Here is a 16,810-nt window from a genome sequence, read left to right as displayed (position 1 = left end):
AAAAATAAAAAGGTACCACTTTAAAGGGTTTATAAAAGGTTTAGTTTATTAATGGTTACTAATTAGGTTGTAAATGCCTTAAAATTCATTAATAATCAGTTATAACACATACGTAGAAATGTACATAGACCTGTTGTTTGCCAAATAGTGAACTCACAGCTCTATAACTGATTATTAATGATTTTTAAGGTATTTACAACCTAATTATTAACCATTAATAAACTAATTGTAAACCATTTAGTAACCCTTTATAAGGGTAGTCTTATTTTGAAGTGGTACCAATAAGAAAAGTGTGTTTATTGAGTTTAATAGATACAACATTTAAGGAAAGTGTTACAAAAATTGTTTGTCCCTAAATGGTTAAACATCACATGGACCTTGTATGAATAATGCATCATGAATTAATTTATACCAATAGCACATTTTTAGTACATCATAACCATGTCTATACATATTTAAATATATATATATATATATATATATATATATATATATATATATATATATATATATATATATATATATATATATATGAGGTATGTTTAAAGCGTTTAATGCACACAACATTTTTAGAAAGTGTTACAAGGATTGTTTGGCCTGAAGAAATGGTAAAATGTCATATGAAAATGTCGTAGAAAGGGCAACAATGACCTGTTGTTTGCCAAGTAGTGAACCAACAGCCATCTATATTGTTGCCCTTTCTACGTATGTGTTATAACTGATTATTAATGATTTTTAAGGCATTTACAACCTAATTAGTAATCATTAATACACCAATTGTAAACCATTTATAAACCCTTTATAAAGGTAGTCTTATTATAAAGTGGTACACAGTTGAATAAAAAAAAAAGACTCACACTAATGATGTCAGATGCAGCAAAGGATTTTGATTGGCTGGTGTGATTTGCCTTAGGACAGCCCCAACTTGGCAAAATCAGGAGGTGCTTGAAAGGTATGGTTAAAGTTAGATCTGGGGGTAGATGCAGGGTTACTTACATTCAACATGACATTAGACATGAATCATTTCATGAATCCGCCTAAAGTTCAGCTGCATTTAATTAAAAGACATTTAACTAAAGTTAGGTGACCATCTACAGGACATCTACAATGGGCCATCCAAGTAAAGTGTTTTAAGTGTTTTTTTATATATATATATTTGCAATGGATGACTTCTGACTCAGGTGGAAAACGATGAGATTCACACACTGTTGCAAAATAGTACCTTTTTTGAAAGTTCTTTTAGGCTAAATTAGCTTAATTAGCCTTGCAGCTCCAGTGTGAACTTAAAAACGTCGAACAAGCAGGATAAAGGATTTTTTTACTTAACTTTTTCTTCAGCACAGAAAACCCGACCACCAAATACAGGGCTGTCACAATGAGAGCGGCACCTTATTTTCAGCCGTTAAACAAGCATTGTTCCTTGACATCATTTCTGCTGGAAAAAGAGAAGCACCGAATGTGCTTTTTTCTGTCATTAGACCCATTTATAACGCGAGTTTGGGAGAGGCGAGTGATGAATGGCGCCGCTCTGCGCGGAAAACCGCCGGCACATGAACGCAATTATCAAACTGATTAACATGGTAATAGTTCCTCTGACGGTCGGGCCTCTAATTACCCTTTTTCTCAGGCGGAGAAGAGGCGGGAGCAGAAGCCGAGGCGCTTGTTTGACGAAGCGGATCATCCATCAGGCGGCGCGTGTTTACAGCGCGCCGTGGCCTTAAGGTGGAATCTCGTGTAGCTATAATTAATTGGAAATGTTCAAAAATGAAAGAGGTCCAAGGTAACTAATTTGGGCCCAATGCCGAAAAACACCCCGGTGTCCATCCCGCCTTAACTGCTGACGCTCTCCAGAAGACACGGAATTTCTTGTCAACTGTTTTTGTTCAGTCACAATTATTACAGGTGCTTTCACATCTAAACTAGTTTATTCAGAATCTGTAGACTTTTTGGTTTTTGAATGTCTAAAGTTTACCATCAGTATAATCTTGCACAAAACCCTGGTGGAAAAAAAAATATATATATAAATATACATATTCCTAAATTTCCTTCGGGATAAATAAAGTATCTATCTATCTATCTATCTATCTATCTATCTATCTATCTATCTATCTATCTATCTATCTATCTATCTATCTATCTATCTATCTATCTATCTATCTATCTATCTATCTATCTATCTATCTATCTAAAATAATTTATTTCAGGTCATTTTGAAGAGTTTCTATTGGTCCGTTAATCAAGAAATTTTGCTACAGTGTAAGGGACAGTTTGTCTGTTCAAATGATGTAGTAAACTAAAAATCGACAAAAATGGAAATAAGTGTTTTTCATTGGACAGTGACAATATATTTTAAGTAAGTACTGTACATAAATCTGTTTTACAGTATTTAAAGTATATTTACATATTAGACACGTCTAAAATCAATGTGTTTAAAGTAACATTAGGTATATATATATATATATATATATATATATATATATATATATATATATATATATACGCAAAAAGGGGGTATGCAGCCTATGCGAAGCATAGGGGTGCTGCACTAGAGGGGGCGCCAAATCAAAGCCACAAATAAATAAATACAATATATATATGATAAATAAACAAAAAATAAATATATCATTGCTGTCCTATGAAAAACAGTTAACTACATAATTTGAACAGACAAACTGTCTCTTGCACTGTGTCAAAATTTCTTGATGAACGGACCAATAGAAACTCTTCAAAATGACCGGAAATAAACTCTTTTTACATTGACTTCCATTGAAAGTTTACAAGGTTTTTTCTCTCTCCTGTAAAGTTGCCGCTTCAGAGATAAGTTGTTTTTCATTGGACCGCAACCATATTAAAAGTACATTAATATTATGCTTTCATTAAATGTTTGAAAGTAAATTTTGATCATACTTTAAAAAAAGTGCAATATATTGTATAAAAAAAAATAGACTACTATGAAGTACACCATATGTGGGCTTAGATTTGCCTTTCTTACCAGCATATTAGAAGCTCTCTAAAAATTCATCCCGACCTCAACATTTCCCCTGAACTGCCAGTTCATAAATATACTCTGTAGTTCATTAGGTAATTATTTGTTCATTGATTTGATAATGAACTAATAATTATTGCCCCTGCCATATACTGTATTTTTTTTTCATACAGTTATTAAATGTATGTTCTCAGCAGCAGTCTACACGAAAATGCTGAATGTGTTTACAGTGACAATCTTTAGTTCTAAAAAGTAAACGATTAAATGGCTTTTTTTTAATAATCTGCCAAACAAACAATTCTCTTCTGTCAGTCATGCAACTAAAGAAATGCAAGAAAGATGTTTCAGCATTTTCTCGTCTTCAATCTCTGTTTTCAACACCAGTTTTGCAGTTCTCAAAATCTGTTTGACACATCCTACAAAAACAATGCTCTACATCCACAGATCAATTAACACTCGAAGGTGAAATCCAAATTACCGTCTGCATTAGCGACAGAAAGCATCCTGCGATATTAGCATGTGTCTGCGATGTTAGCATGCCTAGCCAGCCAGCGGAAGGTAAGGGATTAAAAATATGAAGCCAAGTAAGATGTCTATGGATTATTGCACTAGCTTGTGAAGTGATGTAATAGCTTTGATGATCTCAGAATTTCTTCATTTTATAGGATTTATTTTCGCATTGAAAATTACCTTTAATAAGTCAATTGTTACTGAGTTACAACTAACTTACCGTATTTTTCGGACTATAAGGCGCACCGTATTATAAGACGCACTATCGAAGAACGCCTATTTTCTGCTATTTTTCCATACATAGGGCGCATCGCATTATAAGGCGCGTTAAGTGACACTAGAAAGGGTGCCTATATCAAAGTGAACAGGGGTGGCGCCATGTTTCCCTTCCCCCACCGGGGGTGGTCGCTTGCCGGTGGAGCGTCTCAGTATACAAATCTAACGTTAGCTCTTTCAAAGTCAAACGAGTGCTGGATATTAATCTACACAGATTCCTCTCCTGAAAACTGTTTATTTGGGTGAGTAACGTGCTTCAGTTTATTTACAGTAAGCTTAGATTTCCAGATGTCCACTAAGGCTTGCTGCACCAGCGTTAGCATAGCTATCCGCTAGCACGCTAGCTAGTCACCTAAACTAGTAAAGTTAACCCAAACTTAAACGACAGCGTTACACTGAGTAATCCTGCGTGTTCTGGTAAGACAGTGAGATATTAGCTAGCGATTCGTCCCCCGTAGCTTGGTTTAACACGGTAAACAAGCAGATTACAGGCTGATAAAACTCACCTCTGAGAGAGTTAGCGCTTAGCATCTAGCTAATGCTAGCCAGGCAAAGCAGCACAGACTTACAGGCCGATAACTCACCTCTGAACGGTGAACGCTTAGCGATTAGCATCTAACTCTAATAATACTGCTCCAGCAGTATTAAAAGTACTAAATTTAGAAAATACTGATCTCTGAACAGTGAAAAAGCTAGCTAGCTAAGCGGTTAGCATCTAGCTAATGCTATTGCTGCTCTGCACGGAGTGTGTGTTTACTGCTCCTTACACCTGACGGGTAAAATTTAGATAATACTGATCTCTGAACAGTGAATAAGCTAGCTAATGCTATTTGCTGCTCCAGCCTCGGAGCGGCACGGCTCTGCACGGAGTGTGTGTTTACTGCTCCTTAAACCTGACGGGTAAAATTTAGATAATACTGATCTCTGAACAGTGAATAAGCTAGCTAATGCTATTTGCTGCTCCAGCCTCGGAGCTGCACGGCTCTGGACTCTGTATAGCACTGAAACTCTGTATAACGCTGCACGGAGTGTGTGTTTACTGCTCCTTACAACCTGACGAGTAAAATTTAGATAATACTGATCTCAGTGAATAAGCTAGCTAGCTTAGCGGTTAGCATCTAGCTAATGCTATTGCTGCTCAGCCTCGGAGCTGCACGGCTCTGGACTCTGTATAGCACTGAAACTCTCTATAACGCTGCACGGAGTGTGTGTTTACTGCTCCTTACAACCTGACGAGTAAAATCCATACAAAAGGCGCACCGTATTATAAGACGCACTGTCAATTTTTGTGAAAATTAAAAGTTTTTAAGTGCGCCTTATAGTCCGAAAAATACGGTAGTCCTTTGATTAACTCTATAAACATCATGATTTGGGCCTGTTTTGCTGCATAAGGGCCTGGACAGCTTACAATTGTTAAAGAGAAGATGAATTCTCAAACATATTAAGAATTCTACAGGATAATTTGACACGTGAGTGTCTGTATGTAAGCTGAAACTCTGTAGAAGTTGGGTCATGCAACAGGACAATGACCCAAAACAGCAAAAGATCAAGTCTATAACAGAATAACTTAAGAAAAAACAAATCAACATATTGGAGTGGCCAAGTAAGAGCGCAGATTTCAAATTCTATGGATTGACTTGAAGAGAGCACAGTGGATCAACACCAGCAGATGACATGTCTATCCAAACCATCACTGATCATCAGTAAATTTTACATTTTATTTGTAAATCAAGGGAGCAGAGTCTGGAGGAAGAGTGGAGAGACACACAGTCCAAACTACTTGGGGTCTAGTATTAAGTTTCCACCAATCAGTGATGGTTTGGAGAGACATGTCATCTTCATGCTTCTCTCTGCTGACAACTATTATGGAGAGGCGGAGTTCATTTTCCAGCAGGACTTGGCACATTGCCCATACTGCCAAAAGTACCAATTGGTCTTCCATATTATTCTAATTTTCTGAAACACTGATTGTGATTTTTGGGTCTTCATTGGCTGTAAGTCATAATAACCAACAATAAAGGAAATAAAGACTTAAAATAGATCGCTCTGTGTTTAATACATCTATATAATATATGAGTTTCACTTTTTGAACTGAATTACTGAAATAAAGTAACTGCTCAATGATATTCTGATTTTTTGAGATGCACTTATTGAGTTAATTTAATCAAAAAGTAACCAATCACCACTTATTGCTCAAATATTTTTTTTACAAATGTGTTTTAAAATATAATAAGCATTCAGATAAGTGTATGTTTAAAAAAAACATGAACATGAGCCTATGATCATTCCCAGCTTCGTCATCCAACATCCAAGCTAAATGGTACTTATGCCACTAATGATATAGCACTTGCTAACATTAGCTTGTGGCTGTTATATTTGTTCAGGTTAGCATGTTGACTTTTAGTGCTTTAGCTCAGAGACAGAGTGTGCTTTCTAATGGTTGGCTAGCATGCTAAGCATTAGCTCTCAGCTGGTGGGATAATGATTTGTGTGGTTCATGGTTAGCACATTAGTCCATAGCTGGTGAGCAAGTTTGTGGTTAGCATGTTAGCTCACAGTTAGCACATTAAACTGCAGTTACTGTGTTTGTTTGTGGTTAGCACATTAGCGCACAGCTTGGTAGCAACTATGTGATTAGGTTCTCTGTCAGACAGTGGAACTTTATTGATTGAAGTGTTATTTCTTCTTTTTTTTGTTATTTGTTGTTCAATCAGACCACTATATTTGACTTTCATAGACTAAACTTAACAGTACTAGTCCTTAAAATCAGTGTTTTACATTATTTTAAAATGTTCAGCATTGTAGAGTAATACTACAGTCACCCAAACTATATAAAAAAAACATATGAAATTATTCAGCAACCAAAAAGGTGTTAAACAAAACAGAATATGTTTTTTTTTTTTATTTTAGTTTCTTTAGATTCTTGGATGGATTTTCTCAGTCAGCTTTATGAGATTTTTTTTTTGTTTTAGCTTTCAGTTAACAGCTGTGCTGAACTTGTTAAGAGTTAATTACTTGAATTTCTTGTCCTTTAAACGTGTTTGAGAGCATCAGTTGTAAAGTTGTGAAGAGGTAGAGTTACAGGTATACAGTAAATAGCTCTATTTGAATAATGTTCTAATGCATATTATGGCAAGAACAAATACTAGAACAAATAAGAGAAAAATACTTTAAGAAATGAATCCCAGTCAAACTTTGAAAGTATTCTCAAGTGCAGTTACTGCAAAGACCATAAAAACGGTATGATGAAACTGGCACTCATCAGGACTGTCCCAGGAAATTAAGAGCAAGAGTTTCCTCTGTTGTACAGGATAAGTTCATCAGAGTTACCAGCCTCAGAAACCGCAAGTTAACAGCACTCCAGATAAGAGATGTATTTTAAATGTAATAAAATAAGGTTACTATATTTGGCATTATTAGGCTAACCATTGCACTAGTCTTTAAATTCAGTGTTTTACATTATTTTAAAATGTTCTGGATTGTAGATTAATACTAAAGTCATTCAAACTATATAAGTTTTTTTATTTTAGTTTCTTCAGATTCTTGGTTGTATTTTCTCAGTCAGCTTTATGAGGAAGAGTCATCTGGAATTTTTCAGTTTTAGCTTTCAGTTAACAGCTGTGCTGAACACGTCAAGAGTTAATTACTTCTTGCCTCTAAGTTCTTGCCTCTTAATATGTTTGAGAGCATTAGTTGTAAAGTAGTGAAGAGGTAGAGTTACAGGTATACAGTGAATAGCTTTATTTGAGTAATTTTCTAATCCATATTATGGCAAGAACTACTCAACTAAATAAAGGAAAAAAAAATACTTTAAGAAATGAATCGCAGTCAAACTTTGAAAGTATTCTCAAGTGCAGTTACTGCAAAGACCATAAAAACGGTATGATGAAACTGGCACTCATCAGGACTGTCCCAGGAAATTAAGAGCAAGAGTTTCCTCTGTTGTACAGGATAAGTTCATCAGAGTTACCAGTCTCAGTAACCACAAGTTAACAGAGCTAAAATAAAATAAGGTATATTTTGAAGGATGTTCCACACTTTATGTGGCACTGGGTAAACTCCTTTGTGGAGATGTAACCCCATTACACTGAGGTTCAATCTTATAATTAACTTGTTTAAACAATGATTTTGCTCATTTTCCCACCTGCAGAATTTCTGGATTCCTGGAGCGAAATGTCAATATGTTCATGTGGGTCACACTCTAACCATATTGACCATCTCAAATTCTAGTATGTGCAAAGACAGAACATGGTAGGGTGTCAGTGAACAGTTATAGTGATGATTAATAATGTATTTTCATGTTAAGAGCATAAGAGCAATAATAATGCAGTACATTACCGTGTATCTCAAATAATATATATATATATATATATATATATATATATATATATATATATATATATATATATATATATATATTGTGGCGTGAGGAGGCGGGGGAGTTGGTCTGCCCACGCCAACACGCTCAGTTCTGCCTGTCCCCAGCTGATCTGCGGTCCGGACTGATTAGCAGATCAGCTGGGACAGCTGCTCCCAGACCGGCCCCGCGAGCCATCACTCAGCCGCCTGCCTGGGCGCTACAGAGAGCCGCCGCTGCTCCCAGACCGGCCCCGCGAGCCATCGCTCAGCCGCCTGCCTGGGCGCTACAGAGAGCCGCCGCTGCTCCCAGCCCGGCCCCGCGAGCCTTCGCTCAGCCGCCTGCCTGGGCGCTACAGAGAGCCGCCGCTGCTCCCAGACCGGCCCCGCGAGCCATCGCTCAGCCGCCTACCCTGGCGCTACAGAGAGCCACCGCCGCTCTTAGCCCGGCCCCGCGAAGAGACGCCACTCCACCCGTTCCGGTGCAACGAGCCGCTGCTGCGCCTGTCACGGCGCCCAAAGCCGCCGCTCCTCCTACCGCGGCGCGAGCCTTTGGCTCAGAGGCTGGGAGGTGGGCTGCCATCTCCCCGGGCCCCTTTCTGGAGAGGGGGGCCCTAGCGAACGAACTGCGTCCCCCGCTCTCCTCACCCTGCCTCTCTTCGTTCGCTCCAGTCACCAGGTCACGCCTCACCTTCGACCCTGGTGGCTGGAAGCTTAGGGGGAGGGACTGTGGCGTGAGGAGGCGGGGGAGTTGGTCCGCCCACGCCAACACGCTCAGTTCTGCCTGTCCCCAGCTGATCTGCGGTCCGGACTGATTAGCAGATCAGCTGGGACAGGCATATCAACTCAGCCTGAGCTCACTCGAGAGAACGGCACGAGAGACTGCACTGGAAAGCTGAGAGGGCTGAGGCTGCACAGACTCTAAAAAGAAGACTAAACGAATAAACTCTAGAGCCCCACTGGGCCATGTTTATTTAAGTTTATTTTGGGTGTGGTGGAGGGCATCATTTAAAATAAAGGTATGTTCTGAGTTAATTCACTCCTCGTGTCTGTGTGTCTATCTGCGCTTCCTGCTGCCGGGTCACAGTGGTCACGCCCCCATCCCCAGGGGCGCGCCACAATATATATATATATATATATATATATATATACGTATATATATATATATATACGTATATATATATATATATATATATATATATTATTATTATTAAGAAGGTACTTAATTTCAGTAATTCAGTTCAAAATGTGAAACTAATATATTATATAAATGTATTACACACAGAGTGATCTATTTTAAGTATTTATTTGTGTATTATGACTTACAGCCAATGAACACCCAAAAACCAGTATCTCAGAAAATGAGAATATTATATAAGACCAATTAATACTTTTAGCAGCATGGGCAGTGTGCCAAATCCTGCTGGAAAATGAAATCCACATCTCTATAAAAGTTGTCAGCAGAGGGAAGCATGAAGTGCTGTAAGATTTTCTAGGAAAACAAAACTGCACTGACTTTAGACTTGATAATAAAACACAGTGGATCAACACCAGCAGATGACATGACTCTCCAAACCATCACTGATCATCAGTAAATTTTGTCAAGATAGTCAACATAGCCGAATCCGATCTGAGCAAAAAATCTGATTTGAGCAATGCGGCTTGTAATGTGAACATATCCAAAGTTATACAAGCACATCCATTTCTGCTCTATTAAAATAAAATACAATATAAATCATTTTAAAGCATATTTAGGCAACACTTTCTATGAATGTCATCTTTATTAGACTCTAAAACTACATTCATAATATATTATAATGCACTCATAAGGCATTATAAACATGGCTATACATATTTATAAAATTGCATAACCCACTATAGCCATGTTTATTAAACATTACGGCTTGTGATCATAATACATTATAAGCTATTCTTATGATATACATGTTAAAATAGTATATATATATATATATATAATTAAAAATCTAGTCCCACAATGAAAGCCTGTCACTTTACTTAGAGCGCTTTACAAAGACCTGTTATAATACATTATAATGGACTATAACTAATATTATATGCAAGACAAGTATAATTCATGAGTGGTTAAACATATATTTATAGGATTATTGAGGGTGTGTTTTTTATATGTTGGAAGCTGTTTTAGTCATGATACACGTCTACAAGCTGGGACTGAGTTTCTTGGTGTTGACGTATAACATGTTATAAACACAGCTATTAATGCATTATAATCACAGTTCATGATGCATAATATGCATAATAAACATGGCTATGATGAATTATAGAGTTTTATACATATGTATAGCCATGTTTATAATGTCTTATGAATGCATTATAATGTGTTATGAATATGTTTGTAGAGTCTTATAGAGATGACATTCATAGAAAGTGTTACCCATATTTGTTGATAATAAATAAAATAAACATATAATTCTAAATAAACCTAAGTAAACACAAATATAATTTAAATAAAAACTTACATTTTACACTGTTTTGAACTCGGATCCAACACCTTCCTCTCTCTTAACACTGAAAATTTAAATGTAAGCTCCAGTCCTGGTTTATGTCCACATTTAAAACCTGGTGCAGAGGTCTGAACTGGGCTTGGAGAGAAAACTCTACAAAAATTCAGGCCAAATTATTGCCCATGCAGTTTCCTATCTGCCCAACTTTGCTGTGCTGGTGGCTAAATTTTTTTTTTTTATAATGGTGACATTAACCATCTGACTGACTAATTGAAGGTTATTCAGAAAGTTCACTATTCATAGAATACAAAAAAAAAACAGTGGGACTGTTAGATCTCACAGTTCTTATACCTCTGTAGATGAATGCATGATCAGCACCTTCAAAATACAGTAATTCCACTGTAATTTTAATGCACAGTCTTTATATAGCTATAACTTTTCAGCACAGCTCACATTCACCAGCACACAACCCTAAAAATACCTTTTATTAAGCTACCTTTTGAATGGTAGATGAATGGAAATGCAGTAGCTCTGCAGAAAGTAGATTAATAGTGGGGGAAGCGTTGGGCGCGCTCTGTAGAACAGTAAATCAGCCAGCGCTGACAGCAGTTTGGAGTAGGATCGATTAGCGAGTCATTTCAGTATTTCTTTATGGGACTGTAAATCTCTGTCCCTGAAGAACAGCACTGACACACTCACTGGTCCAGATGATTGTGTCAACACCCAATAGACCTGTGTTCCAGTGTGCTGAATACTCCAGGGTCGAATGGATGGAATGAATGGAATGGGGGAAGGGGGTCCATCTACAAGAAAAAAAAAATACATTTTTTTTATATTTTTGGGGCAAAATAGTGACCTTCATTTCTTAAAAAAAAAAAAAAAATTAGTAGATCTCTTCTAATATGGATTAGAACATTACTCAAATAGAGCTATTCCCTGTATACCTGTAACTCTACCTCTTCACTACTTTACAACTAATGCTCTCAACCATTAAGATTAAGAGGAGCAAGAAATTCTAGTAATTAACTCTTGATAAGTTCAGCACAGCTGTTAACTGAAAGCCAACTGAAAGACTCTACATCATAAAGCTGACTGAGAAAATCCAGCCAAGATGTGCAATCTAAAATGTAATCTAAAATATACAACATATTCAGTTTTGTTTGAAGTTGGGTATCAAAACTCCAACTCCCAGAATTCCTGGTGGTGATGAGAGCCAACTGGCTGCAGTTAAAACTCAATACAAACCCCAATGAAACCACACTTCTCTGTCGCACCTTTGTAGAGGGCTGACCGGCAACACTGGGGACAAGAAGGGACAAGACAAGCCAAGAGAGGACAAGTGTAAAACTAACAGAAGGGATGATCAGAAATGAAAACCAGCAGTGTAGCTTAATTCTTCATTTGTTTGAGTTAAACAAGAAGTGAAAGAGTTCAAGTTTGTTTTTTTGTTTGTTTGTACACAGCAAGATTAGCATTTTCTTTGTTCTTTTTCACGCCTTTTTTTTCTACACCTGTTTTGAGGATACATTTTTTATACATTCTCCTGTCACCTCTGCCGAGTATAGGAAAGACATTGTGCTGTTTATTTTAGTGCTGGGAGTTCGAATCCCAGTCTTTTCCTTTTCACAGGCTCAGAGCATAATTGCAAATTTTATTGCAAAATATTTTATTATTATATTTTATTCTAACTTTCTAAACAGTTATAGTAAAAAAAAGCAACAACATATAGTAAAGTATTAAAACATCTATTGTACATTGTATCCAGATTGATTTTTGATAGTCTAGACCAGGGGTGTCCAAAGGTATTTTAGAAATACAATGAAAGTTGGCCCGCTGTTAAGCACGTTTTTATAATGTGAGATTCAAAGTTTGAACGCTAGGTGTCAGAAACGGGCCAAAGAGTCTAAAAGCGGCAAGAGAGAAGTTGTAGCGCAGAAAAAACAGGCCAAAGAGTCTAAAAGCGGAGAGAGTGCGCAGTTGTAGCGCAGAAAAACGGGCCAAAGAGTCTAAAAGCGGAGAGGGTGAAGTTGTAGCGCAGAAAAACAGGCCAAAGAGTCCAAAAGCAGAGTGAGTGCGCAGTTGTAGCGCAGGAAAACGGACCAAAGAGTCTAAAGGCGGAGAGAGTGTGCAGTTGTAGCACAGAAAAACGGGCCAAAGAGTCTAAAAGCGGAGAGAGTGCGCAGTTGTAGCGCAGAAAAATGGGCCAAAGAGTCTAAAAGAGGAGAGAGTGCGCAGTTGTAGCGCAGAAAAACAGGCAAACGAGTCTAAAAGCGGAGAGGGTGTGCAGTTTTAGCACAGAAAAACAGGCAAACGAGTCTAAAAGTGGAGAGGGTGTGCAGTTTTAGAGCAGAAAAACGGGCCAAAGAGTCTAAAAGTTGTCATAATTAAGGTGTTTAATATTAAGAGAATCATGAAATGAAACATCAATTTGAAAAATCTTAGTTTACACAACACTGTCAAAGACAGATAAAGGTAGTAAGTCAAGTACAATTATGTGTAAATGAAAGTAATCAGGAAAATGTATTATTTAAAGTGGTATATTTTATTATTTGTTTTATAACAGAGTCTGTGGCCCGTGACTTCAAATATATTTCTCCTTCTGGCCCCCAACAAAAAAAGTTTGGACACCCCTGGTCTAGACAGTCAGAAACCACATTTAGGGCCCTATTTTAGCGATATATAGTGCTCCGGCCAATTGCAGATTGCGCCGCTGGATTTAGGGCTTGTGGGTGTGTCTTCAGTATCATGAGGACCCAAAACATTTGCCTTCTGCAGCTCGAAACATGCAAAAGCTAAGTACAATTTTATTTATTTTATTTATTTTATAAATCATGGGTGTGTTTTGGGCGTAAAGTGAAATAAACCAATTAGCGTGCCAGTTGTCATTCCTTTTAGGAGTCAAGTGCGTTTTGACTTTTGCGTATTGATATCTTAACAGTGCAGCGCCTTTTTGCGTCCCAGCAGAGGATACTGTCCTGCTCGTTTACACTGTAATGTGAGGTAACAGCAATTTTATTTTATTCTTTATTCTGTTCATTGTTTTTCAGTGTTAAAATAACAGAAAACCACTGAATTTAAAGTGTGAATATGGGCTGGTACTGTATGTAGGCTCATACTTGAGGATTCCTGCACAACAGAAGGCAGATCTGTAGTCTGTAGAGGAATACTAAGTGTGCGCAGTATGTTAAAATGCATGCTATAGCTGCGGTATTGGATCGGGGGTTTGCTATGCCTGGTCTAACTGATCTACTGTGACATCCCTTCTTCCTTTGTGCTTCACATGAAAGGCCTGACGGAAACCCGACAAGTCACAGAGAGCAGAGAACCTTAAACCACTAGAGGCTGCTCTGAGGGAACACCAGCACCACTTCATGCATGATAAACAACCTCTGTAGAAAATATACAATGGCTTATTGACTGCATACGTTGCCTGTGTTGTCTATTTATGTACATGTAGAGGAGAATGGGGTGTGTTGTAGCGTCTTCAAAGAAAAAAAAAAGAGAAATGTCTGAGAGGAGTCTTAACCCTTAGAACCCTAGGCTGTTTTTGTGTTTTTTATTTTTTCATTTTTGTCAGTTCCTCTTTCAGGTCTTATAACACAGTAATTACATCAGACAGCCACATGCTATGAGATCTTTTACTCTAGAAGTCATACGGCTGCTCAGAAATCATTTAAATCATTTCAAATGTAAAAGGAAGCAGAATTGTTATATTTTCCTGGAACTGATCATGTTTTGGTCAAAATTTTACCAAGCGCCTTTTTTTTTTTTTTTTACATATTTTTGAATGTATAGACTTTAAATATATTCACACCTAAGATTTTTTTTTAATGGTTAGACTAGAGTGTATATGAGTTAAAAGCATAAGAATATTGATGATAGTTCATGGCTTATTAATTTGACAAAATACATAGAGAGCATCAGGCAGACTTATTTTTCTTGATAATCACACCTCTAGGATACATGTAGATACTAAAAACCTGTTTTATATATATATGTATATATATATACATATATATATATATATATATATATATATATATATATATATATGTATATATATATATATATATATATATATATGTATATATATATATATTACATATATATTACATTACACAACTAAAAGTGTACTTCATAGTAGTATATATATATACATATATATATATATATATATATATATATATATATATATATACGTATATATATATATACATATATATATATATATATATATATATATATATATACGTATATATATATATATATACGTATATATATATATATATATATATATATATATATATATATATATATATATATATATATATATATGTATATATATATACTACTATGAAGTACACTTTTAGTTGTGTAATGTAATTCAATATACTTTCTAAAATACTTATTTCCAAATATACTTTTGTACATTTTAATGTATCTTGTAACTTTTTAGAAAGTACATTTATAATACGCTAAAATTGTAGTACAGTACATTTTAATATATTCTAATATCCAAAAGTATACTAGAAGAAGAAAAAAAGAAACAAGAAGCATATTTGTACTCTAATGTAAATATGTTCAACATTTTTAACATACCCGGTGTATAATAAATAGTAATACAGTTGTAATACTCATTAAATATATTAGCATTTTATTGTAAGCATATTTAAAATATGGGGTTACATTCATGAAGTAGTTTAAATGTTTAAATGTTACTTAAGTACAGCATATTTAAAATAGTTCCATTTTAGTACAGTTAAGTACACTTTGCACAAGTTAACTAAGACATTTGTACTATTTTTATACTGTAATTAAAGTATAATAAGTAAAATAAAAACATTGTTCCATTATTTAACTCTTTACATATACTGATTAATAACAATGTAATTACACTTTAGTGCACTATAGCATAATAATGCTTAGTATACTTTAATCTACTTTTTTTACTAGGGTAACATAACACACTGACACGCCCTAAATCCAGCTGCGCGATACGCAATTGATTGCTGCACTATAGATCACTATAATATTATATATAATACTATATACTATGTATTGCAGAGTTTAAGCTCAGCTCATTTGAACTGATTTTAAGCCATTTTTCTTCTTTCTAAAGTGGAGATATAAAGGCTTGGCTTCCGTTAATGTGTTTTTATAATAAATGAGAATTCTTATTTAGCTCACCTGTGAAAAATTGATTAGAAAGGTCAATGAGTTGAGATTTAATGAGCATCACAAGCAGCAGACAGGTAGTAAAAAATTACGCAATGGCTAGAAAACGGTCTGTCTGACTGGCCTGCCTTTTGAGGACACGAGTGTGATCAGAAAATTTAAGTGTATCTCTGGGAATGTGTGTGTATGTGTGTGTGTGTGTGAACAGGAATGGCTGTGGATTGCCGTTTGTAGAATGAAACATGGTTGACCTTTCCAAAATAATGAAGAATAAAAGACCAAAGCATTGAATAAAAGTCACCTGCATTAAGTGTGTCAAAGGAAGCTACGTGTGAGAGAGCTGTATCTGCAGTGGCTGTGGGTTTATCGTATATCTGGAGGATTTACTTACAAGTGTATTTTTATATATTTTATATATTTTATATATATTTTTTAATGGTTTTACACCAAAAAATGTGTCAAGTATCTATCTATCTATCTATCTATCTATCTATCTATCTATCTATCTATCTATCTATCTATCTATCTATCTATCTATCTATCTATCTATCTATCTACCTACCTACCTACCTACCTACCTACCTACCTACCTACCTGCCTACATATCTTTCTATCTATCTATCTACCTACCTATCTACCTACCTATCTATCTTACACCCTGCCAACATTCTATTTTCATGCATTCAACCTTCTTCATTTAAATAGCAACAGTGCTTGTTAATATATATCTACTCCCATGGGTGTGATGGTCTGGAAGTGAGGTGTTCAAGTAAATTTCTGGCGTATCACTATCTTGGCCATGGAAAACACAGGTGCACCACTCACTGAACACAACCTAGACAACAGTCAATCATTAGAGTCCATTCCTATAGAGCGTATAGAGTGCAAATCTGACTTGTAACCTTAACAATAAACAGAATAAAGAATAAAATAACATTCCTGTTCCCATAAGCGTGAACACGCAGGTCAGTAACCTCTGCTGAGACGCACAAAAAAGCGCCACACTGTTAAGATACAAATGCGC

This window comes from Astyanax mexicanus, chromosome 18 (assembly GCF_023375975.1).
Source record: "Astyanax mexicanus isolate ESR-SI-001 chromosome 18, AstMex3_surface, whole genome shotgun sequence".
In the NCBI taxonomy this organism is placed as follows: domain Eukaryota; kingdom Metazoa; phylum Chordata; class Actinopteri; order Characiformes; family Acestrorhamphidae; genus Astyanax; species Astyanax mexicanus.
This window is presented reverse-complemented; position numbering follows the sequence as displayed.